The sequence below is a fragment of the Peromyscus californicus genome, unplaced genomic scaffold, assembly GCF_007827085.1.
Source record: "Peromyscus californicus insignis strain IS unplaced genomic scaffold, ASM782708v3 Scaffold_4__1_contigs__length_199733344, whole genome shotgun sequence".
NCBI classification, from domain to species: Eukaryota; Metazoa; Chordata; class Mammalia; order Rodentia; family Cricetidae; genus Peromyscus; species Peromyscus californicus.
Window position 1 is genome coordinate 102,070,791 of NW_026294562.1, and position 16,088 is coordinate 102,086,878.

Genomic DNA, 16,088 nt, shown 5'->3' on the forward strand with positions numbered 1-16,088 from the left:
CTTTAGACTGTGTGAAGCCCACTCACATTATTCAAGAATGTTTGAGTATATCTCCTGCAGCGTGGTGGTGAGACACGCCTTTAATCCCAGCACTCAGGAGGGAGAGGCAGGTGGATCTCTGAGTTGGAGGCCAGCCTGGGCTACAGATGGAGTTCCAGGACAGCCAGGGCTGTTATACAGAGAGACAATGTCTCAAAAAACACCCCTATCCCACCCCCACCAAAAAGAAAAACCAAAAACCAAACAAACCAAATGGATGTTTTTCTTTTCAGCAGTTCTCAACCTATGGGTTGTGACCCCTTTGGGCATCACATATCAGATATCCTGCATATGAAATATTCATATTACAATACATAACAGTAGCAAAATTACAGTTATGAAATAGCAATGAATTTTTGGCTTTTTGTTTGTTTGTTTGTTTTCTGAGACAGTGCTTCTCTGTGTAGCCCTGGCTATCTTGGAACTTGCTCTGTAGACCAGGCTGGTCTGGAACTCAGAAATTCACTTGCCCCTGCACAATGAAATAATTTTATGGTTGGGGGTCACCACAACATGAGGAACTGTATTAAAGGGTCACAGAGTTAGGAAGGTTGAGAACTACTGCTTTAGGTAAATTCAAGTGATTGTTCAGGTTATAAACATCTACAAACTATTCTTATACCATGCATAGATTCCCATTTGATTAAGTAGCTAGGGAAGGGGTTGGTGTTTGGGCCAGGTGGTGGCTATAGCCCAGCCAGATTGACACATGAAACTGTCACAGTCAATCTTTTCCAGGAAGCCCGGCTGGCTGAATCCCTCCCAGGTGGCTTTCCATCAGGAGGTCATTGTTTTACCATTCACATGGAATGAATTTTTTTTTCCCCAGGACACACCTAGAAAAACAAAGTATGTTAACTTTTTTTCCCCCCCAGTTTTTGGTTTTTGGTTTTTGGTTTTTAGAGACAGGGTTTCTCTGTGTAACAGTCCTGGCTGTCCTGGAACTCACTCTGCAGACCAGGCTGGCCTCGAACTCACAGAGATCTGCCTGCTTCTGTGTGCTGGAATTAAGAAAGTATGTTACTTGCTTGTTACCTTTCTCACTGCTGAGACAAAATGCTTGACAAAGCAATTTAAAGAAGAAAGTGTTGTACAACTGGTGTGGGTTCACACCATTGTACATCTGGGCCACTGCACATCTGGTGTGGGTTCAGCAGGTCTGTGGAATCAAGGCACAGAGGCACCTTAAGGATGAAGTTAGCCTTTCCAGCTGCAGGGGGGACCAGTTTCTCAGGACTGACTCCTCGTGTAGCTTAACAAAGGGCTTTTATTTATTGTTCTCCAATTTATACCTTTTAGCAAGTTGATTTCATATTCCAAAACCTCTTATCCCCCCCCAAAAAAATCAAGCTCCCCAAAGGGACAATGCCAAATGCAAATTCTCAGTTAAGGAATACCTGTGGTTTTCCCGGTTGTTTCTCAACCAAGTTTGCATAGGCTTTGTACCTTTAGAAAACTCTCAGACAAGATTCACACAGAAGGTACCAGGAGACAGAAGGTAGCAATCACAAAAGGCAGATTAAAGCTAGGTGCTAACACTCTTGGAGTCAAACCAGCTGCAGCTCTGCAGGAATTCCCCCAACAAGAAAGGGCTTATTTTTGGCTCACAATTTGAGGGTTCAGTTCATCACGAGGGTAAGGCATGGCAGTGAGCCTGAGGTAGCGGGTCACATGCATCTGCAGTCAGGAAGCAGAGAGAGATGTGCCAGGGCTTGGCGGGACCTGGAGAGAAAAACTCCAGCTACAAATGGCGCCCAACGGGTTGGCAAGAGTTTCCACCTAAAACCTGAGAAAAAAGATTCTATTTTTTTTTTCCGAGACAGGGTTTCTCTTTGTAGCTTTGCTAGCAAGAGTTTCCACCTAAAACCTGAGAAAAAAGATTCTATTTTTTTTTTCCGAGACAGGGTTTCTCTTTGTAGCTTTGCGCCTTTCCTGGGACTCACTTGGTAGCCCAGGCTGGCCTCGTACTCACAGAGATCCGCCTGGCTCTGCCCCCCCGAGTGCTGGGATTAAAGGCGTGTGCCATCACCGTCCGGCGAAAAAAAGATTCTAAAACGGACCTAAAAACAGCTTCCTAGTTGTCTCTCTCAAGTTGGCGGTTTCCTGGCATGCGTTTGACCGACAGTATGGCGGGAATGAGGCGTCTACAAGTGGCACATTATGATGCGTGGTAGATTTACTCTTTGCTAGTACAAAAAAAAAAAAAAAAAAAAAGAGGTTTCTGGGCTACAGGATGCTTTGATAGAAGCATAGAACCACTGTTTCTAAGAGTTGATGGCTCCCAGAGCTGGCAGTGGCCCAGAGCTGGTGGTAAATGTACCACCTACCACCGTCATGTTGGGAAGCTGAGGTGGGCGGAGTCACCAGCCAAAGCTGCTATTTTAGCCCTAGTAATGCTGCTGTTTAAAACAATAGATTCACAATAAGACAGATTCAGATGGAACAAGACTTTAAATGCTTTACAATTTTACAATGTGTGTAAAAATGTATGTGGGCTTGGAAGAGAGAGAAAAAGGAATGTATACAGTTATATAAAGAAATAGACAGTTCTTAAAAATAAAGTCTTTAAAGAGACAGTAAAGGTAGTATAAAAAGATGGATATTACACAGAGAATCTGGATTGTGTTGTCTTTGGGATTCTTAACTGCAGAAAAACATTTGATTGTAAAAGCTGTTGAGTTAAGCCAAAATGTATATTTTAAAGATACCTTGACTTCAAAATTTGGATCTAAGGATATGTTGCTTTGGAAAGGAGGCTCTGCTTTTGTTTCCACAGAAAGCCAGAGGCTATGGATTTGTTCCAGATTAAGATACATCAGGTTTGACCAGCCAACACCCCCTGAAAGGTCTCTGATGACACCATGGCCCAGATGATCCAACATCCAGAACAGTTTCAAGGTAACTGGCTCAGACAATACACCCTCATGGACTACTCCATAATCCTAAAATTTTCTTTGTGTCCCCATAAGATACATCGCCCCCCTCCAGCAAGAAGTAGTAAGAGAAGCTACGCCCAAATTCCCAAATATACCAAGCTGGCTTTGGAAATGGAATTGGCTCACTCCTTCTCTAAACCCAAATATAATGCTAAAAAAAAAAAAAGGTTAAGAAATTCTTTTTTTTTTTTTTTTGGTTTTTTTTTTTTTTTTTTTTTTTTTTTTTTTTTTTTTTTTTTTTTTGGTTTTTCGAGACAGGGTTTCTCTGTGTAGCTTTGCGCCTTTCCTGGAACTCACTTGGTAGTCCAAGCTGGCCTCGAACTCACAGAGATCCGCCTGGCTCTGCCTCCCGAGTGCTGGGATTAAAGGCGTGCGCCACCACCGCCCGGCTTTTTTTTTGGTTTTTTGAGACAGGGTTTCTCTGTGTAGCTTTGCGCCTTTCCTGGAACTCACTTGGTAGTCCAGGCTGGCCTCGAACTCACAGAGATCCGCCTGGCTCTGCCTCCCGAGTGCTGGGATTAAAGGCGTGCACCACCACTGCCCGGCAAGAAATTCTTTTGTTCCATATCAGAAGAGCCCTCTGGTGTGGAACAGAGAAAAACCAATATTTTTATTTAAATCAGGTTGATTATAAATGTGATCTCTTTCTAAAGAAGAAAAGGGGATACAATATAGATATGATAGGATGAAAGGGTAGATTATTGAATCTACTTTTAAAGAGCAACTTGTTTAAAATGTTTTACATTGCTATGGATTTTAGTTTATTGATACAAGTTTAAACTTAATTTTGTTATACTGTATATATATTTCTATTCTCATTTGAGGTATTATGTTTATGTAACTCATTCAGATTATAATGGATAATTAAGGAATACAGATTAATAATTAGTTTTCTATGATAGTCAAACTTATAGTCATGCTGTTTACTAGGTATACATAGATACAATTCAATTAGGTAGGTAATCTTCAAACACTTCAAAGACCTACAGAATATGGCATTTAAAATGTTTATAAAATTTAGACTTTCTGGACAATGAGACATGTCTGCTCCTGGCAGCACCGATTTACTTCAGAGAGGAGGATGGGCATTGAAGACACTCCATATGGAGTTTATTTTCACCTTGGCAAAAATAGCCATTTGGGCAAGAAACTGTTCTTGCCTGGACTACTTGATCAACTGGATATGCAGGACCCATAGGAAGGTGACCACTGAACTTTGCTTGGCAAAATGGTCCTTCAGGTTCCTGCTTTGCAGAGGAAACTGCCAGACATTCTACAGGACACAGAGAGAAATGACTGAGAGACTCTAGGCCTATGGACTGAAGACAGATGCCCCAACTTTACAAAGGAACATTAGGTGACTGTCCAGGCGGCCAGCTGTCTCTGTCTACCCTGCAAGACTCCCGAAAGTTGCTTGCATCCTTCTCCTGTTTCTCAGGTAATAGTATATCCTTCTGGAGTCTTTGATGTAGTTGAAGACTAGAGTTATAATTTCCTCAGTTATGATAAAAGATAAGTTAGATATAAAACCTTAGACTCACAAATATAAGATAGATAGGATATCTTCTTTAATATTGTAACTGTAATTCTTGCTTGATAATTGTTTTGTTATATGTAATTTTACTATGTTAAAGTTAAAACCTTCCTTTTTGAAAAAAAAAGAAAAAGGGGAAGTGCTGTGGATGATTGATTGATAAATAAAACACTGATTGGCCAGTAGCCAGGCTGGAAGTATAGGCGGGACTAACAGAGAGGAGAACTGAGAGAACAGGAAGGCAGAGAGGAGAAGACACCAGCCTACCGTCCAGGGAGCATCATGTAAAGGCAGCAGGTAAAGCCACAGAATACATGGTGACATATAGATTAACAGAAATGGGCTGAGTATAAGAGTAAAAGCTAGACAATGGTAGGCCTGAGCTAATGACCGAACAGTTTAAATCATATAAATGTCTGTATGTTTATTTTATAAGTGGGCTACGGAACTGCTGGGGCTTGGTGGGACCCAGAGAGAAAAACTCTAGCTACAGAGATGGATGCTAGTCTTTAATTTGCTTTCTTCTTTTTAGTCAGTCCCAGACTCCAGACAATGGAATGGTGCTACCTCAATTAGCCTAACTCTGCTCATAGAGGATTGCTTCTAGGTGGTCCTAGATCCTGTCAAGTTGTCAATCAATATCAACCATCAGTTACCCTGAGCGACCACATGATGTTGGCTCAAAATCTTGAAACACTATGAGGCTGTTAAGTCATTTTGATATGGGAAAAGGTAGTGTGTCTCTGAGTTTGATGAAGGTTTCCACACATCAGCTGGGCTTTCACTCAGGAGTTAGAGTGCCACACACACACGCTGTCACCTAAAACTTCCACTGAATCAGTGGCCCTGAGGTCCTTGTTAATATTCTGACCCGCCCCTTGGAAACTCGCCATTGGGGCCACCCTGCGTCCTGATGTAAAAGCCTGATTTAAGGAAAAAACCCCCCCCTTTCCTCTTTCTCTGTCAAGTTGTCAATCAATATCAACCATCAGTTACCCTGAGCGACCACATGATGTTGGCTCAAAATCTTGAAACACTATGAGGCTGTTAAGTCATTTTGATATGGGAAAAGGTAGTGTGTCTGTGAGTTTGATGAAGGTTTCCACACATCAGCTGGGCTTTCACTCAGGAGTTAGAGTGCCACACACACGCTGTCACCTAAAATTTCCACTGAATCAGTGGCCCTGAGGTTCTTGTTAATATTCTGACCCGCCCCTTGGAAACTCGCCATTGGGGCCACCCTTCGTCCTGATGTAAAAGCCTGATTTAAGGAAAAAACCCCCCCTTCTTCTCCCTCTTCCACTTTCTCTCCATTCCCATGAGGTGTGCACCCTCGACCCCCCTCCCTCTCTTCCTCTCTCTTCTTTCTGTCTTTCCCTATCTTTCTATCAGATAAACTATTTCCAAGTGGATGCAGCGCCTGGGGTATGACTTTCCACGTGCCTCTCTCCGCCACCGCCCGGGGCAGCATCTGCCCAGCATAATTTCCCTCACAAGTGGGATAATCCCCTGGCCCTGCGGGACTTGTCTTGTAAATTTGAAGAATGAAATTCACAGACCACAGGAGGATGGATTTTTAAGATAGATTCATAGGTAGGAATCTGAGGGCAAGAAGGCAGAGTCCCTGGATAGAAGGAGTGGAAACCTGGGAACAAGGCACTGTTGAGGCCCACCTTTGAGTTAATAAGGCTTTACGAAATGGAGGCACGGAGGTGGAGGGTACATTGACCATTATCACTGGCCCATTAAGGAGGTGTCCAGGTCCAGGGCAAGTCACATCCTCACATATAGTTTCGAGAAAGTGATGCTCATTAAGGAAGGGGAGGAGAGATACGGATAAGTCAGATCGGTCTTCTGGCATTTCCCACCTCTGGTCAGGGAAGAACCAGACATTTTGGCTTAAATGTTTCTGGTATCTCTGGCCTTCAGCAAGGGCAGATGGCTGAAAGAGCCAAGGGCGTTTCCAGCTTTAGCCAACGAAAAATTGTTTACTTTTGGATTCTTTTACCCTAAAACAGCCTGACCAGTTACTTTCTCTAATTTTCATCAATTTAATTATTATTTCTCCAGAAATTTGAATAATTTATATACTTAATTACCTTAAAAGCCTCTTTTTTTTTTGGTTTTTCGAGACAGGGTTTCTCTGTGTAGCTTTGCGCCTTTCCTGGAACTCACTTGGTAGCCCAGGCTGGCCTCGAACTCACAGAGATCCGCCTGGCTCTGCCTCCCGAGTGCTGGGATTAAAGGCGTGCGCCACCACCGCCCGGCAAAAGCCTCTTTTGTAGGTAAACAATACAAACCCAATAGCCTGATGTTTAAAGAGAAGTGTTGTACCCCTTTCTCAAGTCCCCCAGAGGCCACCAAGGAGCCAGTTTCTGGTGCAAACATATAAGGATCCTTTTATTCAGGTTCAACCTGGGCCGCTGCACGGCAGATGGAAGGAAATGTGGCAGCGGCCATGAGCCCAGGTGTAGAGGGTTTTTAATAGGGAAAAACCACAAGCCAGGATTGGCAATTTGGGATTGGGTAGAAGGGATATGGGGCAAGGTAATTTTTTGAAACCATTGGGTTAGACTTTTGGCGGGGAACCACAACCGTTGAACAGGATTATCTGGACTGCTCAGCAGGATTATCTAGATATCTTCAAGGGCCATAAATCACAGACAAGAAGTCTGCAGGAGGATACTGCTCTGTATCCGTTCGAGTTGTCATAGCACATTCCTGAGGTCCTTCCTGGAACTGAGTACAGCAGGTGGTCTGAGATGGTGGCCCTTCCCTAAGATGGAGCCTGTAAAATCAAGTCTAGGCCTTCCCAGAAGGACCTGGAGAGATGGCTCAGCAGTTAAGAGCAATTACTGCTCTTTTGGAGTACATGAGTTTGGTTCCCACCACCCACAGGGCAGCTCACAACTGTTATGATATTGTATGTGCTGGCGGTAGATCCTGGCAGGTAGAGCCTAGGTGCCACCTGGTGGGTGAGAGACAGAGACGCCATGCAGACAGTGCTCAATGAAGAGTTTTATTTGGTGGGGGGAAGAGAGAGGAAGGAGAGGAAGAAGGAAAGGGAGATATGGGAGGGGCAAGGGGTTTGAGAGGTGTGTACCTTGTGGGAGGAAAGCAGAAAAGAAAAGAAAGAAACGGGCGGAGTTTCCCCTTAAAAACAGGCTTTTACATCCGGGCATAGGGTGGTGCCAAGGGGCGGGATCAGAATATTAACATTTCTCCATTTTTGATTATTATAAAAAAGAGGTGAGTTGTGAGAGCAAGTAGGGAAACAAGGGCCCTGAATTCTCGAGGCTACTTCAAGCTGATGGAGGGGAACCGGGAGTTACTTATGGTGGGAGGCGTGAGTGAAGAAGCATCCAGTTTGCTGTCATCATGGAGATCTCAGGCGTCTGTTCCTTGAGTGAGCTGTGTCACTGTGAAAATCTCAGGCATCTGCTCCTTTGAATGTGCTGAGGGGGCAGGTTACTAGGAGAAAAAAAAATGGATTGTTATCATTGGCCTCATGAGCTGTGCTAGCCATGGGTGGAGTGATAAGAATGGACAGGGAAGTGCCCTGGTTGTACAGAAGCAGCAAAGTGTGAATGAGTGAGACAGGAGAGCTGGTATGTCCTTCACTGGCACATCTTGGAAAGCCAGGTTCCAGTTGCTGGTCGGGTGCCTGCCTGAGCCTGGAGAGGTGGTACCAGCAGTGAACTGAGGGATGTGTTCTTCAGAATTGTACAACTGTCTGTAACTCCAGTTCCAAGGGATCTGATGCCCTCTTCTGGCCTCTTTGGGTTCCTGTACATACATGGTACACATACACTCACGTAGTTAAACAGACGGGCATATTAAATAAATACATAAGCCAGGAGGTGATGGCAAACGCCTTTAATGCCAGCACTCTGGAGACAGAAGTAGGTGGATCTCTGTGAGTTCAAGGCCAGCCTGGTCTACAGAGCGAGTTCCAGAACAGCCAGGGATACACTGAGAAACGCCGTCACAAACAAACAAACAAATAATAAAATTAAATAAACCACTGGGGACAGTGAGACGGCTAAATAGGAAAAGGTACTTGCCCCAAGCCAGATGACTGAAGTTTGATACCCAGGACCTACAGGGTGGAAGGAGAGGACCGATTCCAAAAAGATGTCTCTGACTTCCGCACGCCTGTCATGGCATGTGCACACACATTATAGGCATATATATTTGCAATTTTTTTTTTTTTTTGGTTTTTCGAGACAGGGTTTCTCTGTGTAGCTTTGCGCCTTTCCTGGAACTCGCTTTGGAGACCAGGCTGGCCTCGAACTCACAGAGATCCGCCTGGCTCTGCCTCCCGAGTGCTGGGATTAAAGGCGTGCGCCACCACCGCCCGGCGTATTTGCAATATTTTTTAAAGATGTGTGTGTGTGTGTGTGTATGTGTCGTCTGTGTGAGGGCATGCCACATGTGTGAGGGTGCCTGAGGAGTCCGGAAGAAGGTGTGAGAGTCCCCTGGAACTGAAATTACAGGCTGATGTAGGTGTTGGGAACTGCACTCTCCTGAGCAGCTGGTGCTCTTAACTGCTGAGACATATCTTCAGTGCTGAATTTTATTTATTTATTTACTTCTTGAGACAGCAGGATTTCACCGTGTAACCCTGGCTAGCCTGAACCTCTCTATGTTGACCAGGCTGGTCTCAAACTCACAGAGATCCATCTGCCTCTGGGATTAAAGACACATGCCCTCACACCTGGTGTGATATATATTTTTTAAAGTAAAATAACAATGAACCAACAGTGTCTGGCTGGGGGCTGTGCACACTGTACAGTCAGCACTGGAAGGTGGTAGTCTGATGCCAGCCCAGGTTTCACAGTAAGATCCTTTCCTTACAGAAAGGAAAGAAAGCAGTCCTATGAAATTCTCTGCAGCTCTGCTGGGGTCTGTCTGCCTTTCTGAGTCACTTGGAAAGGCACAAAGTTTTCTTCTCTTCTGGCTCTTTCATGCCAATGCTGGCCAGAGCCTGAGTGTCTTGTACAATATTAGTGGGACCAGCCTTAATATTATACATCCCAGGAGCTCAGGAGAGAGAACTACTAACAGTGAGGACTATTTTTGGGAATATAGTCCACTCTATAGTCCACTTGCTTTAATTCCTCTGGCATAACATCCTATATACACAGCTTCAGTTCTGTTCTCATGCTCCTTTCTTGCCTGATTTCTCTCTATATTTATCTACTGTTCCCTCTAAATTCTACCTTAATTCTCTCGTCTTAATTCTGCCTCATCTAGGTCCTTTTCATCTTGTTCTTACCCAGCTAGTACTTCCCCATCTGGCTCTTCCTCATCTTCCATCTCGTCCACACGTTCTCTCTTAATCCGCCTTATCCCTCTCTGTTCTCTGTCTCTAAGTTCTACACATTCCTCCTAAATCTCCCAAGAATCCAGTTATAAACGCAAGCAATAGCAAGACCCTGGTCAAGCAAGGTCACCAGGCTTGAATTCTACAGGGTCATAAAGGCAGGTAAGAATTTTCCTCCGGCAGTGACCACCAGGTTTCCAGGGTCAAATGGAAGGGTGGTAAGAATCACATACAGGGGCAGTAATTGTTAATTATCATTTGCAACCTAAAAGGGAAGTGACTAATGGGGAAATGAATTAACTGAAGACTAAATTCAGGTAATATCTAAGAAGAGGGTTCTTATGTGCTCTACTATAGTCTTAAATGTGATTGGTAGAAAATGTTAAGAATCTGTAAGTTGCCGGGCGCTGGTGGTGCACGCCTTTAATCCCAGCAATCGGGAGGCAGAAGCAGGCAGATCTCTGTGAGTTCGAGGCCAGCCTGGGTTACAGAGTGAGTTCAAGGACAGGCTCCAAAGCTACACAGAGAAACCCTGTCTCAAAAAACCAAAAAATAAATAAATAAATAAATAAATAAATAAATAAATAAATAAATAAATCTGTATGTGGCTAGGTCAATGGGAGAAAATAAAACTGCCTTCTTTTTGCCTGTGGCTCCTGTCCAAGCTATCTGCCATTTTTCTGCAGGGTAGGGGAAAGTGTGCTCGGTCGCTAGGCAACCTGTGTACAGCTAGATACCTCTGGTGATACTTAAAGGGAGATCTGGAACTAGAGGTAAGGTTTGAGAAAGGAGGAAGTTAAGTTTAATTAGCACATCTGCCAGGCCTTCTCAAACAGGTAGTCTGGACACTTAAGTCTGTTTTTAGAGAGTACAGAGGTATCTCTGATAAGGTACTTTCCTCCATCTGGGGATGGTCCTGGCCAGATGCTGTTAATGATGATAATTACAGGGAGGCTTGAACTGGGCTTCTGACTGTGCATAGCTGTCAGAGCACAAGGTTATCTAAATATTCCATTAGTAGAGAGGAAATGGTGCCCAATAAATGATGGAAAAGCTACAATAGCATACAAGAAACTCATAGCAGGAAACGGCTGATAATCAAAAGCTAAATGTCACCAAGGCTCCTGGAGACTCAGCTTGACCTCTGGAAGGCCCTTGGCTTCTTCCAGGTATTAGCTTTGTCATAATCAGCTGAAATCCTACTTTGTGTATTTTTGCGGCTTGCAGCATGAGTGTGCTTTCACGGGTGCATTAGGATCCTTATCTCCAAAGCTCCTCTCCTTGCCATGTCTGCCGTGTGGCTGACCTCCACGTCAGCTTAACTCAAGCAGCACAGATAGCTTTTCGGTTTTTTTTGCGGGGGTGGGGTGGGGTGGGGGGGTGTCCTTCTTTCTGTTCCTCTTGGCTATCGCTTGTCTCCCTAGAGTTTTTCTTTTAAACTTTAGTAATGAAATTGTCCTCAAGCTTTAAAAAAAAAAGAAAAGAATGGAGCTGTGGAAATTGCTCAGTGGTTAAGAGCACGTACTGCTCTTGTAGAGGACTTGAGTTTAGTTCCCAGCACCCACACTGGGAGGCTCACGATCTATAATTCCAGCTCCATGAGATCCCAAACCTGTGGTTTTCTCTGGCACCTGCACTCACATGCACATGCCCACCACCACCACCACCTCCACATAATTTTAAAAAAAGAACTAGGGGGGTTAGAGATATGGCTCAGCAGTTAAGAGCACTTGTTAATCTTTCAGAGGACCCAGGTTCAATTCCTAGCGCCCATATGACAGCTCACAACCATCTGTAACTCCAGTTCCAGGGGGCCAACACCCTCTTATGGCATCCTCAGGCACTAGGCATGAACACAATGCACAGACATGCATGTAGGCAAAACATCCATACATATAAAATAAAATAATTAAATCTTTAAAAAAAAAGAAAAAGAAAAAGAAATAGGGCTGGAGAGGGGGCTCTGTAAGTTAAGAGCACTGGCTGCTCTTCCAGAGGATCCATGTTCAATTCCCTGCGTCTACATGGCAACTCAAAATGATCTGCAACTCAAGTTCCTGGGACTCTGGCGCCTTCTTTCGGTGTCCGTGAGCACGAGGCACACATGTGGTACACAGATACACATGCAGGAAAAAAAAAAACATACACATAATTAATAACAACTTTTTAAATTAATAAAAGAGATACAAAACAGCTACTCAACAGCGATCACCAGCGGGTCTATGAACTCCCAGGATTTACATTAAAAAGGCGTTTCTCTCTCTCACCTGCATTTTTTTTTTTTTTTTTTGGAGACAGGGTTGTGCTGTCCTGTAATTCTAGATCCTCCTGCCTCAGCTACCCAAGTGGTGAGATTACAGGCATGCACCGCTGCACCCTGTTGACTCACACCTTTCATTAATCTCCTGAAGCCAGCCCAACACTCCAGGGACACGTGCCAAGTCTTGCAGTATCGGTATCTGTGGCCTTAGTTTTCCCAGCTTCCTTCTCCCTTCTTCTTGTCTCTGCATCCTTCTCTATGAGGCTGATGGAGAATCTTCTCCCTGAACTCTCTACACTGCCGTTGGAGAACCTTTCCTGTTTCTTCTGGTTTGCTAAATCTGGAGAGTGTAATCTAGATGTTTGTACCATCCCTCCTCCCCTCTTGGTGAAAGATGGCTAGTTGCCTATCTGGGGGCAGGGGGCGGGATGGAAGAGTTGGCAAGGAGCCAGGCACTGGCAGGACCCAGGTCCCCCAGGTCCAGATTCTGAGGTCAGCTTGCCTGGTCATCCCTTCCCCTCCTCTCTCCCTGACTTCTTTCGTTTCTTCCCCAATCAACTCACAGGGTCCTTTTGCTCCACCCAGACAGAAATTGTGGGGTAGACAAGGAGGCACTCTCAAATGTTGGTCTCTGGCAGCTCTGTAGTCCCTAAAGTTTGCCTGGGTGTAGGCAGGTGGGAGCATCAGCAGGTGGCACCCTGTAGTGTCACAGTCCTCCGGAATGACTCTGGTATCAGGACATGAAGCCCTGCAAGTGATAAAGATTTTGGGAAGCCTTAGGCAGTCGGGATTCCTCAGTCCCTGGCTGTGGCTGGCATTTCAGCTTTGAGGCAGGCCTACTTACCAGGGGTCCTCAGCCCTTGAAAGCGGTCAGTGTTACAGCTGACCTGAGGTGTCTGAGATCCTCAGCCCTGAAGACTTCACAGCTCTCTGGAAGCCATGACCAGGGCTTGTCACAGCCTTTGCTCTTGCCCAGTCTCAGCTCTCCTAGCTCTCTTGCCATCTCTCTGTTTCTGTCACCCCGCTTCCCGCCCTGGCCACTCTTTAAATGTTCAGCTGCTCTTCTTCAGCGGTCTCGCAGCTGACTGCCTCGCCACTTTGAGGGCCACTCTGCTATCCCAGATGTTTCTTCCCTTCCGTAACCAGCTGACACGCAGGACCGACAGTAGCTAAGAAACTGGGAGAAGCTTCCTATAAGGCCTAATGTGCAACACCAGAGAAGGAATGTGCCTTTAGGTGACTAGATGAGCCTGAGCGACCCACTCATACAGCCGGAGACCTCATGTTTGGACCATTCACCGCCTGGCGGTTTCAGAACCGGTCACGGCTACGGAGGTTTACTTTTGGACCAATCACACCTTTGCCTCTGGAGAGCAGGCCCTCCGACCAGCCACCAGGGGGCGTGTTTCCCTCGCGCGTAGGTGGAGACTGACGGTGGCAGCCGGTTCATCTAGAGTTCACCGAGCCTTGTAATCCAAACTCCTGGAAGCAGCCCCGGCTGAAGCTGCTTTCAGGGGCTGGCGTCATCAGCCGTTATCCTACGCACTTTTTAAGCTCACTGTGGAGACTTCAAGACGAGCTTGCAGTGGCATAGGGGTGGACCTCCTGGCTGTTGACTCAGCCCTTTTTTTTCCCCCCTCAAGACAGCCAGAGCAGCAAGGGAAACCCATAAGCGCTGCTAATGAGGGAGTCCGATCACCCTATCCCCAAACCTTTGCTTATGTCCAGGAAGGTGAACATCAAAAGGAGTGTCTAAGTGAGAACTTAATTCATTATCATCAATAGTAATAGCGATTATAAGTTTTAGCAGTTCGACCGGCCAAGGGTCCCAGGGAGAGAGATAGCTCCCTGCCTCCTTTCCTCCCGTTTCTGTCCACTCTTTCCTCCTTCCCTCCACCTCCCTTCTCCTTCTTTTCTTCCATTCCTATCTTTCCCTCCCTCCTCCCACCCGGGCTATAGGGAGCAGAAGAGTTAGTCAGAGCTGGGTAGGTTGGGACTTTCCAGAGACCAGAGAATGAGTTCGAAGGCACGGAGATGAAAAACAGAGTGTTTTGGAAGGTGTGGTTCCTGGGGCTGCTGAGAAAGGGGATAAGCCCCTGGCTAAGAGGATCAATTGTGGTGAATCCCCTAGAGAGGCACGCACCGCACGGAAGGGCTGGCGCTCTGGGGTGGCCCTGGGTCAAGATGAAAGAGACCCAGGAGCCGAGAAGGGAGGCTTAAGGAGCCAGGCTGCACAGCCGAGGCTGGGATGATGGGCACAGTCTTCGAGGCCTCAGAATGAAGACTTAGCTCCGCCTAACGCTGGAGCAGAGAATCTGCCTGCCCCTCATCCCGTTTTCTCTGTCCCACCCTCCTCCCAATCCTAGCTTGGAGACCTAGGTCAACACCACCTCGGAATCACCAGGTGACCTGACCAGGAACTGAAGGGCAGAGGAGATCTCAGTCAGGAAAGCTGGGGAGGGGACCGGACCTGCGGGTGACTTTCATTAGGGCCAGTGTGGCCCTTCCCTGCCCCTCCCTTCAGGGCCCCACTTGGTAGCTCTTTCCTGATCCCCTTATCTCTGAGGCTGCAGAGCAGAGCCCCACGGCTGGAACCTCCTTGGGAATGCTGGTCTGACTGAGGAACCATGAGCCCTGCAACTCCGGTAAGGAGGAGTTCTCTGGGACAGGAGGAAGTTGGGGTGATGGCCCTTCCCAAACGGGTGATGCCCGGGTCTCTGGCATTCTCTGTCTGCTCCTGCACAAGTGGGAATTTTGGATTGAGTTAGTCAAAGTAGTGAACCTGGCAGATCCAGGTAACAAAATATTCCTCTTCGTCAAGTCCAGCCTCTGATTCATTTCCACTGTGCCCTAGACCTTCTAACCCACTAATCATGTGACTTAGCCTCCTTTCTTGAAAGTATTGCCCACCCCCCCAGGTAGTCACTATACCACAACGTCTAGGCTGCCACCCAATCTTTGTTATTTATATCTTGCCAGTCCACATCTTCCTAACACCTGCTTGTCTTCTAAATGTACTGAAGACTCCTGAATTTTCTACCAGCACTTATGTGGAGTTCTCAGTTCCACACTGGGGAAATGCTACTGACCCTTCAAGACCCCTCGGCCTCTGGGAAGCCTTTCTGAACATCTTGGGTGAAAAGGAACTTCCTCCTGGTTAAGCCACCCTTTCCATTGACTACTTCTACCTCCAGTTTCCTCCAATAGACTGGGAGTCAGGGATGGACTGGGAAGGCAGGCTTCTGCTACCCAAGAGCCCTATGGTGTTTAACACAGATAGAGAATGCTACATCCAAACCAGGGCAGAGCCTGGCTTCTCTCTGCAATATATATATATATATATATATATATATATATATATATATATATAATTTTTTCACAGATTTTTGTGTGTGAGGTGGTGTGGTGAGACATCTAATATGTAGCCCAGGATAGCTATATTATGGAGTTATGTAGTCAGGGCTAGCCTGGGATTTCCAGTTCTACTCATGTCAGCATCCCAAATGTGGGCCACCACATTCAGTTTTTTCTTCGGCTCAAGTATAATTTCCACTTAATTTTCTTTCCAGGGGGTAGTGTTTTCTTCAGTCTGCAAAGGACTTGGGCTCTTTACATGGGTCAAGCCTTGTGGGGCACACGACCATGGGTCTAAGCTGGGACAAAGGTGTTCAGTCCTTTGGTTTCAGAAGAGCGTTTCTTTTCTTTCTTTCTTTCTTTCTTTCTTTCTTTCTTTCTTTCTTTCTTTCTTTCCTTCTTTCTTTCTTTCTTTCTTTCTTTCTTTTTTTTCGAGACAGGGTTTCTCTGTGTAGCTTTGGAGCCTGTCCTGGATCTCGCTCTGTAGACCAGGCTGGCCTCAAACTCACAGAGATCCACCTGCCTCTGCCTCCCAAGTGCTGGGATTAAAGGCGTGTGCCATGGCAAGTTTCTTTTCTTGAACAACACACAGTTCTCTTACTGAGAGAGATTAGAGCTAGAGCTTCATATATAGTTTGG